Source organism: Brassica rapa, unplaced genomic scaffold (genome assembly GCF_000309985.2).
Source record: "Brassica rapa cultivar Chiifu-401-42 unplaced genomic scaffold, CAAS_Brap_v3.01 Scaffold0712, whole genome shotgun sequence".
Taxonomy (NCBI): Eukaryota; Viridiplantae; Streptophyta; class Magnoliopsida; order Brassicales; family Brassicaceae; genus Brassica; species Brassica rapa.
The window spans coordinates 14049-27500 of NW_022610652.1; the positions used below are offsets into that span (position 1 = coordinate 14049).

At 44.1% G+C, this 13452-nt stretch overlaps 1 non-coding gene across 1 annotated transcript; it reads left to right on the plus strand.

The window, feature by feature from the left end:
- The first annotated feature begins 12733 nt into the window (after positions 1 to 12733).
- Positions 12734 to 12840, plus strand: LOC117130833. Its single transcript, XR_004454098.1, has one exon. It is a non-coding gene; the product is annotated as a small nucleolar RNA R71 (small nucleolar RNA).
- Positions 12841 to 13452: the final 612 nt, after the last annotated feature.

A 13452-nucleotide genomic window follows, 5' to 3' on the forward strand; every position in this document is an offset into this window, starting at 1 on the left:
GCCAAGCTTGGTCGCTACATAGCGACCGAGCGCTCGTCCCGCTCGGTTGCTACGTAGCGACCGAGCTTGAGACAAAGCTCGGTCGCTACGTAGCGACCGAGCGGGACGAGCGCTTGGTCGCTACGTAGCGACCGAGCTCGAGCCAAAGCTCGGTCGCTACGTAGCGACCGAGCACGCACACGCTGCTCGGTCGCTACGTAGCGACCGAGCACGCACACGCTGCTCGGTCGCTACGTAGTGCCCGAGCACACACGCTACTCTGTCGCTACGTAGCGATCGAGCACGCACACGCTGCTCGGTCGCTACGTAGCGACCGAGCACGCACGCTGCTCGGTCGGTCGCTACGTAGCGACCGAGCCGTGTGTAGCGACCGAGCACGCACACTGCTCGGTCGCTACGTAGCGACCGAGCACGCACACGCTGCTCGGTTGCTACGTAGCGACCGAGCACACACACTGCTCGGTCGCTACGTAGTGACCGAGCTCAAGCCAACTCTCCACTCGCTACATAGCGACCTGTAAGGCCTCAGAAAGGTCCTCCTTTGGGTTCTCTTTTGAATCCTCGTCGAAACACTTTTCGTTTCGTCTCAATCGGAGTTTCCGTTGAGATTTTACGACGAAAACAAGTAGGACTCTTCTCGGCTTGCTTCCACTCGCTATGTAGCGACCTGTCAGACTGTCAGTCGCTACGTAGCGACTTGTAAGGCCTCAGAAAGGTCCTCCTTTGGGTTCTCTTTTGAATCCTCGTCGAAACGCTTTTCGTTTCGTCTCAATCGGAGTTTCCGTTGAGATTTTACGACGAAAACAAGTAGGACTCTTCTCGGCTTGCTTCCACTCGCTACGTAGCGACCTGTCAGACTGTCAGTCGCTACGTAGCGACCTGTAAGGCCTCAGAAAGGTCCTCCTTTGGGTTGTCTTTTGAATCCTCATCGAAACGCTTTTCGTTTCGTCTCAATCGGAGTTTCCGTTGAGATTTTACGACGAAAACAAGTAGGACGCTTCTCGGCTTGCTTCCATTCGCTACGTAGCGACCTGTCAGACAGTCAGTCGCTACGTAGTGACCTGTAAGTCCTCAAAGGGTTCCTCCTTTGCGTTCTCCTTTGAATCCTCTTCGAAACGCTTTTTGTTTCGTCTCAATCGGAGTTTCCGTTGAGATTTTACGACGAAAACAAGTGGGACTCGTCTCGGCTCCCTTCCACTCGCTATAGAGACCGAGATGACATCCTCACTCGCTATAGCGACCTGTCAGGCCTCAAAGGGGTCCACCTTTGCGTTCTCCTTTGAATTCTCATCGAAACGCTTTTCGTTTCGTCTCAATCGGAGTTTCCGTTGAGATTTTACGACAAAAACAAGTAAACCTCATCTTAAACTCCTTGGCTTGTTTCTGCTCACCCTACCTCCATCTTTGCGTTCACTTTCGAAACTCGATCGAAACGTCTCTTTCGATTGAAGTTACTATTAAGACTTTACGATATAAAAAAAAAAACCGCAAAGACCTATTTTCTCGCATGGATTCAGATTAATCGTACAAAACGGCAATGGTTAACTTAACACCTTAGCCGCCTTAACTATACGATTACGTTGAACCTTTTTTAAAAAATCGACGTCTTATCTAAGGAGAAGATAACAGTCAAGTTCGGAAGATAAATGTCAAGTTTCAAAGGATAAACACCAATATCAGAAATGGCGAACATACACGAGAATAGGAAACGGAAATGAGCACGCAAAACTGAGAAGGGACAAAACTGCATCTTCGAGAGAACTAAGGTATTTCCGACTTGAAATTTTTGAAATCAGACTTGGAATTTTCGTAGGAAATTACTTTGAGGCTGCCATAGAACTTTAGGGAACGTAAAACCTAGGCGGATAGTCCAGCGAACTAAGTTTTAAGCGATTTTTCCTGTCTCGATATATTGTTCCATAATTGTTCATCCAGATCTTGCAAACCGATCTAAACTCTCCGAAAGTCGAGAAACGATCGCCACGCATATCAAGCTCGCTTCCTAAAGAGAGAAAAAGTTAGAGACATGAACGTCGTCTTAAAACCGATTCGTTTCTGGCAATTTTCTCAGAACCGACATATCCCAAGTCGTCAACGTGGAAACAACCAAATCACAGTCCAAGCGTCGTCTATAAATCGTCCCGAATTATCGATCATTCCAAACATCAGGAGAGGAAACGTAAACAACCCTTCAAAGTATCGGTTCAACCGTTTTTCTTTCGTAGAAAAAAAAGGGGAGTAGGTACGTATACTATACTCGTATACTCCCAAACTTCAAAAAAAACTTCTGCAAATCGTCAAGAATAGGCAAACGACAATCTTAATATTCGTCTAAACGCTAGCAACATATCCAGACGATCATGAACATAATCTCAAAAACTATACATCATTTCTTGTCGCAATCATGCGTACAGAAAACTTGTACCAATATCAAACTGAAACTCGACGATAAGCCAAAGTATTGAAGCCTTTTCCGGCTTCAGAAAGCCAGTTTCGTTTTAAAAAATTTCTACGAGAAATCTTCAATCACCAAAGCGTTTCTTTCAGTTTCCGTTGTACCAAGTAAGTCACGGAAAAGCATCGAAAACATTTGCGACGAAGAAAACTCGAGAATATATGTAGCATCGTGCACATTAAAAGGAGCACTTTCCTCCCGATGGTTAGCTAGATCCACTTCTGGTTGACCAATTCGTTCAAGAAACAAATGTGTCAGGAGAATCCTCTCGAAAAACCTATGAAAAACGTTCCGCGGCTAGATCGTATTGAAATAAACTTCGGTAATACTCCATGGGTAACTCCAAGCAACTTTCACCTAAGATCAAAATCACAGCAGGAACGTTTCTCGTAGAACCCGCAGAAACAATGCTACTTTGACATATGTATACATATCACTGATTTACGACCTTCGTAAAATCGGTTATATGATATGATAAATTATCGTATAGCCCACAATCGGAAATCATATGATAAATTCTTCGTAACGAAACTAAGTCCTAACAACCAAACGGTTAACGGAAAATCTAAACTTTTCGAAAATTGACCAAGTTCAATACGCTCCACAATTCACTTTAAGCCCGCAATGTTCTAACCATAATACGCGGCATGTAAGGAAAAATTCGTAACAAAGCTTCTAGAGCTATATGAAACATCCTAAAAAATGCACGAAATACATCTCGGAAGGCCAACTCTTCACAAAGAACCATGAAGGAAAACGCTTGTTCCCATGGACAAATTTACACGACACCTCAGTCATAATTCCTCGATCGCAAATAAAGCTATTAGCATCCGAGCAGGAACAACAATTTTTGGCTGCGAACATTCATAGTCAAACAAGAACGTTTCTCAAACACAGGGCTAATACTAAACCCTCGCAACATCGCGAAATATCTTCAAAGCCCGCGAACATTTCAAGCACGAAACGTGGCATACGAAAGAATAACAAATCTTCAGCATCGCGAGACGTCGCAGACGCCTGAAGATTAGTTCTTCGACGAAATTTCCTTCCTCGATAAAAACACCTTCATGGAAGACCAGACAGTCATACGCACTAACATCTTCTCAAAACATATTCTTCGCGAAGACTCAAAATAGTAATTTTTACCATTAAGTTTGTTGCTGATCACAACAAACTCTTAAACGTCCTAAACAGACTTAGCCATCTCGTAGAAGATGACTCTCTTACATCCGACACAAGGATAATAGTGCTATAAAAGAAATCCGAAATTTTGGTCTAGCACTTCCGGTTTCCGGAGAGATGCTCGATTCGTATCAAACAAGTCGTATAAGCCGAGAACCTATTGCGGACTTTAAATCGATACGAATCAGGAAGAAATCGCAACAGGAAAAACGATAGCCGGCCAGTCACCGCACAATCCTTAAACCGAAAGTAAACCTAGGTCTTGCCCTAAACCCAGCGCACTGGTCTCTAACATCTCTAGGCATAGTATCAAACACCCTGATACGAGATCCCAAAATTTGTCTCTTTGCCAATATTCGAACGTCTTCAGAAAAATCCCGCAAGTTTACACACTGCGGAAAACTCTCGAAACAGATTATGGATATGGCAATACACACAGAGTTAGATTACGAGACGACAACTCGTAGTCTTCCCTCTACACCCATACAAAATGCCATCGGCAGCAACACGCCTTATAACCGCTACATAAAAACTAGACCATAAAGGTCCTACTGGAAAACTAGTCATAAGAACCTTAAACTCCAAGACGAACTACGAAAGGCTTGATCCCTTCAACAAGGGTACGTAGGCAGCTGTCATAAGGCGCAGCCCCAATCTTATCGCGCTCTATTTTTAGAAGAGCGAGAAGACCATTTACCACTGACCTTTTCAACCATTAATTCCGCCTAACTCACTTGCCTAACTTGCCAGGCCACTCGCTAGAACCTCACGCTGTAAACTCATGGTTCTAACGAGCTGGGGGGCTAACTATTGGGGTCAAAATCGGTCACGACGGAATCAATGTCTAAAAGTTCGTAAAAATCAGCATTAACATTTTTACGAAAAAGTAATCTTCGTAAAGATATCTTTACAAAGAGCCTTGCGGTAAAATCTTGTTCAAATCTCAATCGAACCACTAAATACTGATTGTCCGAAGGAAACAGACATGTATCCAATTCGGCCACGGACAAGCTCGAGTACGACAATCGGACCACGGACAAGCCAAGCTCGATCGATACGCGGCGACCAAGCATGCACACAGCCCTGTCGCTACGTAGCGAGCGAGCGTCTGTCCCGCTCGGTCGCTACTTAGCGACCGAGCTCAAGCCAAGCTCGGTCGCTACGTAGCGACCGAGCTCGAGCCAAAGCTCGGTCGCTACGTAGCGACCGAGCGATCGTCCCGCTCGGTCGCTACGTAGCGACCGAGCTCGGCCAAGCTCGGTCGCTACGTAGCGACCGAGCGCTCGTCCCGCTCGGTCGCTACGTAGCGACCGAGCTCGAGCCAAAGCTTGGTCGCTACGTAGCGACCGAGCCCAAGCCAATGCTCGGTCGCTACGTAGCGACCGAGCGCTCGTCCCGCTCGGTCGCTACGAAGCGACCGGGCTCGAGCCAAAATTCGGTCGCTGTGTAGCGATTGAACCTTTCCGAACATCGATACGACACCAGTTCTTGAATTCTCGTCAAACCTTCGAACGCTATCTCCCGAAGACCGTAGCAAACTCAGTCCATGTTTCCCGCCATTCTAATTCATCGATCAAACTTAGCGGATTAGAAACCGCGGAAAACTCGTAGTAAACGTGTCAAGTCGGAAGACGGCCCAAAGGGACCTAAAACACGACTCGAGCCCCATCCTATGATTTTCCTAACCAAAAGCCCGTAAACCACAGCATGGTTTACGCTTGGCCCACAAGGAAGGATAAATGTCAAGTTTCCGCGGATAAATACGGAAGTTTTGAAGATAATTGTGAAGATCGGAAAAAATGGAATATCTCCATTTTTATGCTATGGCGGCTTAAGGGCAGAAGAGTAAAAGCGTAAACCGACCTTGGAGCTAGTATATAAGGAGTCCTAGGCGAGGAGCAAGAAGGGGAGAGAGAACTTTTTAGATTCGGAATTCTCTGCACTTAGAAACTTTAGGCTTATTCTCGACAAGTTCGGTTTCTATGACTGGCACTCAATTACTAGACGAACTCGCCCAGGCAGTTCGATCTCTTGTCCAGCTCTATCAATTGAACTACGTTCGGCTTGATCCTCGAAAGGGGTACGTAGGCAGCCTTTAACAAGGTTCAGTCCGAAATCAATCTAAGTCTTTTAGATATCTTTTTCGTCCTTTGTTATCGAGCTGCGACTCAACTAGGATTAGGGTTTTATGTTGCTAGAACTAGGTAACTCGCTGACGCCCCCTGCGGCCAAAGCCTCTGTATTCTCTTGTAATGATCGCAACGCTCTTACGCGGACTCGAAATAAGATCTACTGCTTTCTCTAAACTCGTTTGTTATATTTCATGATTTCCGCATATATTCGATCACTTGTCGTTGGCTCTCGCAGAGATCCGGGACCTCTGGGAAATTAGGGTTTTCCTAGTTTCCTTATTTAAACGGAAATCGACAGTGCGAATTTCGGTTCCCACACCCATGCCTACATCGTTCCATCGACCAGAGGCTGTTCACCTTGGAGACCTGATGCGGTTATGAGTACAACCGGGCGTGAGCGGCACTCCGCCCTCCGGATTTTCAAGGGCCACCGGGAATGCACCGGACACCACGCGACGTGCGGTGCTCTTTGATACCACTCAAATTACCCTAAGGAGTGTTACTCTCATCAAAAGAGGTTCAGATGTAGTACTTAGGGATCGAATCCACAAGGAGCTAGGGAACAATTAAATCTAGTGTTTATTAATTTTAAGAGTTGTAAATGTTTAAATGAAATAGCAATAGTAACAAGCGAAGTAAATAGTAAATGTAACTTGGTTGGAAATGATATTAGACGTGGGGCCACTATTCAGGTGTTGGAGATTATAATATCTATAGATGCCTATTTGCTGCATGCATGATATATTAGAGCTCAACCGCTTACCTCAGTGATCAGTTGTCTCATGGTTCACTGGTTGACAAACTAGATCTCGTGTCTCAACGGTTAGTATGTTGACAACGAAAGAGTGTCGATCGATGGTCCTATACGGACGTCGACCGATACACCTTTACCTACGTCGACCGATAGTCAGTTGAGGACATCGATCGACGGGTTCTAGCCAGGCCTATGCGCGAGTATGATATGCCCTATTAAGATACTAAATTGGCAGTTAGCCCTCTCTAGCAGTCCTAATATGATAGATAGATGTAAGGATGGGATAACAAGGGTGCTTGAGTATGCAATCCTATGATCATGATAATGAATACAAATCTATCATGAATATCACAATCACAAGTGATCTTCTCTCCAAAACTCTCTCTCTCTCTCAAAGTAAAATTGTAACAAAAAACTCTCTCTGCCGTCAAAACACTTAGGCAATATATAATCTACTAGGTTAAAAACTCGTCAGGGCATTTTTGTAATTTAGCTTGGACTTGGGCTTCAAGTCTGCTGGATCCAAAATGTCGCAGGTCCAATGTCTCGACATCGATCGATGGTACTTGTGTTCATCGATCGATATTAATCTTCATTTGTCGAGGCATCTCATGGTGTCGATCGACAGCACTGGATGTGCATCGATCAATTGTTCTTCCTCTCGTCGACCTCTACATGGTCAGCTCGGATGAAATGTCTTTTAAGCTCCAAAATGCTCCAAAGTCATAGCTTTACTCCGAAATGCACCTGAACATGAAAACATACCTAGAAGAGTAGAAAACATAGATATATATATAGTAAAACACCTATATACCATGGATGAAAATGGGTCAAATCCAAAGCATATCAACTCCCCCAGACTTATCCTTTTGCTTGTCCTCAAGCAAAACATACAGGCAGTCTCTCTGAAAGAGGTTTGAAAATATTAGGGACTACAGATTTTAAAGCATAGAAATCTTTTCCTCAACAATTTTGCAACCACATCTAAAAAGTCCTAATCACAGAAACACACTATGCAATATCCTAGCTTAGCAACCATTTCTAACATAACACAACTCAGCAATTCACTTCTGACATCCCCTCTACTGACTTCATTTCTTAGCATAAATATAGAATGAATGCTTTACCTTGGGAGTATCGATCATAGGATGCAAGGATTTCAGACAAGTATCTGGAACTGCAGGTAAAAATTAGTTCCTAATTTCTCTCTCTCTAATTTTCTCTCTTGAGTCAAAGTCTGCTTCCATTGCAGGATCAGTGACCAAGATTGGACAGGCTTCCATGATTCAAAACTTAATGGTGGTAGCCACGAAGCTCAGTTCACTTCTTTTTGACCTATATGCAAATATTCTTTGTGAAAGCGAGCCTTGAAGATTGCCGCCTCCAAGTCCCGTTTCGAACTCTTTATTGGAGTCTTTATGAATCAAGCCTTAATGGTTTTAGCCACCAATCCTGTTCAGACTCATCCTAAGTAAGCAATAGATCTTATTTTTATTTTTTTTTTATTTTTTTTTTGAAGAAATGGATAGAACTGAAATATAAATCACTAACTAATCTAGGGTCGAAATTTAGAGAGAAAAATGTGATAAATAATCTACACAAGGCGTTACCTTCCAGACCTGTCTGAAGAATCCGATCCCATGTATACCAAGCCCCAAGAAAAGCGGTTATGTCAGATTTAGTGTTTGAAATCAGGTTTGGTTACTTCATACGGTCAAGGCAAGTGTGTAGTTGATAGGTTGATCTGCTTTAGCATCTATAGTGCTATCTGCAATCAGTAAATCTAAAATGGTGCTAAAGATTGGTTAGATATTCAAGTTTAAATCAATATAAGATCATAGTCCCATTTTCAATAGCTAAGCATAATTTATTAAAATTCCTTTTATATAAGAATAAAATAAATTATATCAGTAAATCTCCCCTAGACTTAAATTACACTGTCCCAGTGTAACTCAGTCGGAGTTATGATGGAATAATTCATAAGTACGAAATGTAACAAGTAAGGAAGATACATCTGACCGGATTAGATATCGATCGATGTGAAAATGTTGCATCGATCGTCGTGTGTTTGTCTATGTCGAGCGATGTAGACGTCTCGTTGGCGGTCGATATTCAGGTCCTCCTACTTGGGTCTCCTAAATCTGAAAGAAATAAAACGAAAGTAAATAAATGCTAGCTAATAAAACCAAAATAAAATACCTAATAGTGGGTTGTCTCCCACTCAGCGCTTGATTATAGTCATTTAGCTTGACTGTGGTAGTGATTGGCTATTTGGTGGATAAACAGATGCTTGTTGGAAAACAAGCATCCACGTCATCTCTGCACATTCTGGACCAAGATGCAATGAAACTTCTTGTGGCCTCATCATTTCTTGTCCACTTGTCATCCATCTTCTTAAGTACATTGGAGATGTTCTGTAGCCTATCTTGAACGTTGTCAATGCTGACCTGGTGCCAGCCTATGTTGTCATAGGCGTATGATGAAAGTTCTGTCAGTTCCTCGTGCATTATCGTTTGGTGTATCAGCTGCTCGCCGGCTGGTGTAGACTCGGCGTCGATCGATGCGATTAAGTGTTTGTCGGTCGATCTCGGCGACTTACCATCGAGCAATTTCGCTCGCTTCCTGTCGATCGATGCTGATATCTGGTGTTGAGCTGCGAGTTGCCTCTGAATGGCTTTGACTTCTTTCTGTAGCCATTCTGCGTGGCTGTCTAGTCCACCGATTCTGTTGTCGAATGGAAAGTAGATGTCATCGCAGCGTTTGTCAAGTCGTTCCTCCATGGTGTCTATAGCAGTGTAGATCTTGGATGTGATCTTGTCAACCTCTGCTGCTGTGTAGGGAAGTAACTCCACAGGATTCTTGCCATCGATCCATGGCCCTCGTAGCCTGTCGATCGAAAATGAGTTTGCCTGTAAAAAATTTTCATTAGTAATTTTATCAATATCCCTTTGGGCATTAAGTATTTGACTAGACAATTTGTTTAAATATAGCATAACTGGTGATACAAAGCGGTCATGCATGTCGTCGTAAGTATGCAGCCTATCTTAGCGTCGAGCGATGTGATGGTACACACGTCGATCGATGTGGCTGGTTGTTGGTCCTTCTTGCGAATGGTGTCCAGATCTTGCTGTAGTAGCTCAATTTTAGTGCTCAGCCAGTCCACGTTGTTGTTGAGAGGGTAGTACATGTCATTTATCCTCGTGTTGATGTATGAGACTTCCCATTCATCTTTGTGTTCTGCTGAACATTGAGGTTCTGCAGGGATCTGGGCTGTCGGAAGACTGACGTCGATCGATGGTGCATGTGGTGCGTCGATCGATGCTGAGGTTGTGGCTTCCTTCTCAAGTTGCTGTCGTAAGCTCTCAATTTCTGTCCTCAGTTCTACCATACTTCTGAAAAGCTCATTGTAGCCTATATCCAAAGGTTGATGTGTATCTTTTACCAATGATTTGAGCTCCTCTCCCAGTTTTTCCTGAGCTCCACAAATACCAGTCACCATCTTATTGATTTCATCTTTGGTGTAGAGTTCTGGTGCCAGTCTTGTGAGTGTGAAGGAAGTGGCTTGTTCTGGAACACAGATGTGGCTCTCTTCAAAAAGAGATGATCTTTCCTGTAATTTCCTGATGTCGTCCTTTGTGACAGGTATCATCTCACCAGCTACGCCTCGTGCGTGTCAACACTCATCTTTGTAGACTCCATACTCGTCCCTTCGTTCCCAAGTGAACTTTCTGGCTCCGTACATGTCAAAAGCGCCAAATTCATAACGTCTGTCGATCGACGTCTGGTCATCCTTATCAGTCGACGTTGGTGTTATCCTGTCGATCGATGTGAGCGGTTGTTTTGCTGGACGAGGGTGGGTATCGACCGATGTGAAGTGCACTTCCTCCAACGATGTTGGAAACGTGTTGGTGAACTTATGTGTTTCAAATCTTTCATCCTGCAAAGACATTTCTATTGCACGTTCCTTCCAATAATCCTCATCGTATTCTTCTGTATGTTCCTCGTTAGGTGAAGTAATTACAGTGTCAACTGCAAAACTTTCATGGAAACCACTGTCTGCCCAACTGCCTATGGAATAATCATCACGTCCTCTCTTGCTTGGAGGTTGGAAGGCAAAGTGTGGATAACAATGATTAGGTAGAGCGAAATGGTCAACCGGTTGATCAACGTCGAGCGACGTTTTGTTGCGGTAATCGGTCACCGTTGACTCATTGGAATCGATCGATGGAAAGGTGTGGGTTTCGATCGATTCCGAGTAGTCTGTTTCGTACTTTGTTTCGTACTCTGATTCGTACTCTGCTCCACAATGGCATACACCAATGAAGCCAAGTTCTTTCCCGTAATCCACATAATTAATAATTTCTCTTAGGTCGGATAGGGTCGTAGTGGATGTTGGGGTCTATCAGCATCAGACACAATTTGTTTTTGTTCATGTCACACACAGCTCCTACTGTAGCTAGGAAAGATCTTCCAAGCAGAAGTGAAGAGTTCCAGTTAAGTTTGATGTCGAAGACATGAAAATCTACCGGGACAAGGGCATTACCAATATGTACCTCCAGATCTCTTATGATACCTCCTGATTGTTTTTCTGAAAGATCCACGAAGGTGAAGGATTGTGTTGAAGGTTCGATGGTCAAACCAAGATGGTCTGCCATGATCCTAGGGAGGATACTAACTGATGCTCCTGTGTCACACACTGAATGGGGAAATTCAACACCCTTGACTACGCATGGTATTGCAAACTTCTCAGGATCACTCTTCTTCGACAATGTGATCATGTGTCTCATCTTCTCTCTGACTTAATGAAACATTCTCCTAATGTCTTCCTCAGTTACCTTTGTTTCTCTGAAGAACATCCACAACCTGTGTGTGAAGTAAGCTTCATCAAAAGGTTTTTCGATTGGGATTCTGAGGATTCTTTTAGGGAAACCATCCATCTCCTTATCGTTAGCTTCCCTCTTAAGGTACTTAGGAATTTTCTCCTTTCTTTTCCTTAACCTTCTCCCTTCAGTTTCCTGATCTTCTTGAACTAGTTCTGGTGAACTATTTAAAGGGTTGGGTTTTGGTTCGGGTGGGCTATCTATTGGTTTAGGTGGTGGTTTGAGTGCGTTGATATAGTCATTATCGACTGAGGGTAACCGCACTCGGTATGTCAGAGGTGCCTGTCGATCGATGGGAGGTGTGTTGTGACGATCGACGTCGGACTCACTCTGTCGATCGATGGTTGGGTCAATCGATCGATCGATTTTATCATAGAATTCCTCATGAGTTAGATTTCGAACTGCATTGCATTCAGTCGATTTAGCGGACGACGTCGATCGATAACTGGAGTAATCCATCCATCGATCTTCGTCATGGTCTGTCGATCGATGCGACTTCATCGACATCGGTCGACACTATTGGGATCCATCGAGACTCATGGATCTTTCGATTTTGAAGTCTCCTTCCTCAAGCTTTTAATGTCTCACCACTTGCTAGAAATCATCATCTATGATGGCATTTACGTGGTGTTTTCCTTTGTCAGCTCCTGCCTCTCTAGCGAAAGCTTCTTGCCACTTTATAGTTTCGCCAGTCTGAATCACTTGTGTTTCAAGTGTTCTCACCTGAGTCCCTAAGGTCTCGATTTTGGTGTTCAGATTGTTGTAGGCGGAGTCTATTTTACCGTTGAAATCCACGGTGATATGTTGTTGTCCCAACAGTACTCGATCAAGCATTTCTTCGATCTTGCTTTCCTGAGTCTGGGGTGGTGGATTCTGGTAGTAGGAGTTCGAGTAGCTTTTGCTGTTGTTGAAGGGTTTTTGAAATTGTGAACTCTGGTTACTTCTTTGACCATTTCCAAAGAAGTTTCTGTTTCCGCCCTGGTTTCCAAATTTCTGGAATCCGATACCTCTGATGTAGTTCACATTTTCTTCTCCTTCCGTATCTGCTACTTCTCCTTCAGCTAAACAGACTTGCTTCCTAAGAAGCTCGTGCACCACATCTAACTTAGCTCTTACTTCGTCCATCTGTTCCTTCCCGATAGAAGCTACAGACTTCTTCCGTTCAGAGTCAGTGTTTTTGGTGCTGCTGCTGTTAGCAAGGTTTTCGATAAGTCTCACAGCTTCTAACGGATTCTGAGTAGTGAAGTTTCCTTCACTCGCCGTATCAAGAGCCATTTGATACTGTAAGGCGAGACCTCGAAAGAAAGTGCTTAGCAGCTGCACTTCGTTAAATCCGTGGTGTGGACAGTCTCGCTGGAAGAACCTAAATCTAATCCACGCATCTTTGAAGGACTCTCCAGCCTCCTGCGAGAATGTGGAAATTTTGTTTCGAAGTTCTTCAGTGTGCACCTCATCGAAGAAGTTTTGTAAGAAAGCATTCTTGATGTCGGCCCAGGATGTTAAGGATCCTGTGGGTAGCTGCCTAAGCCAGTGCATCGCTTCTCCATTCAGCGTGTATCTGAAGAGCTTGCACAGCAGGTAATCTTCGGGGACTCCTTCCATCCGAATAGCAGCGATTAAATCCTCAAACCGTTCTAAATGGTCCATAGGATGCTCGTGCAGTAACCAAGAGTAGGGTATCTGCGACACGAGAGTGTAGTATTGAGGCTTCAGCTCGAAATTCTGCTTCTGGATCTCCGGAAGTCGAATAGCTGATCTGTTGGAATAGTACTCATCTGGGCGATTGTAGTCGGCCAGTGGTTTCGATCGAGCGTCCTCGTCTACAGGTTGATCAACTCCTGTAGCATCAGCATCAGGGATTACAGTCCCCTGAGCGTCTATTTTCTGACCTGTTGCATTACGCAGATGACCGTCCTGGTCATACAGGTTTCCGTTCTCGTCCTGTGTTAGAATAATAACGTTTACCATTTTTGACGACACGGTATCGATCGACGTACGCGGTGTAATATCGATCGTTGTCGAACGATTAGGATCGATCGACGATGAAGG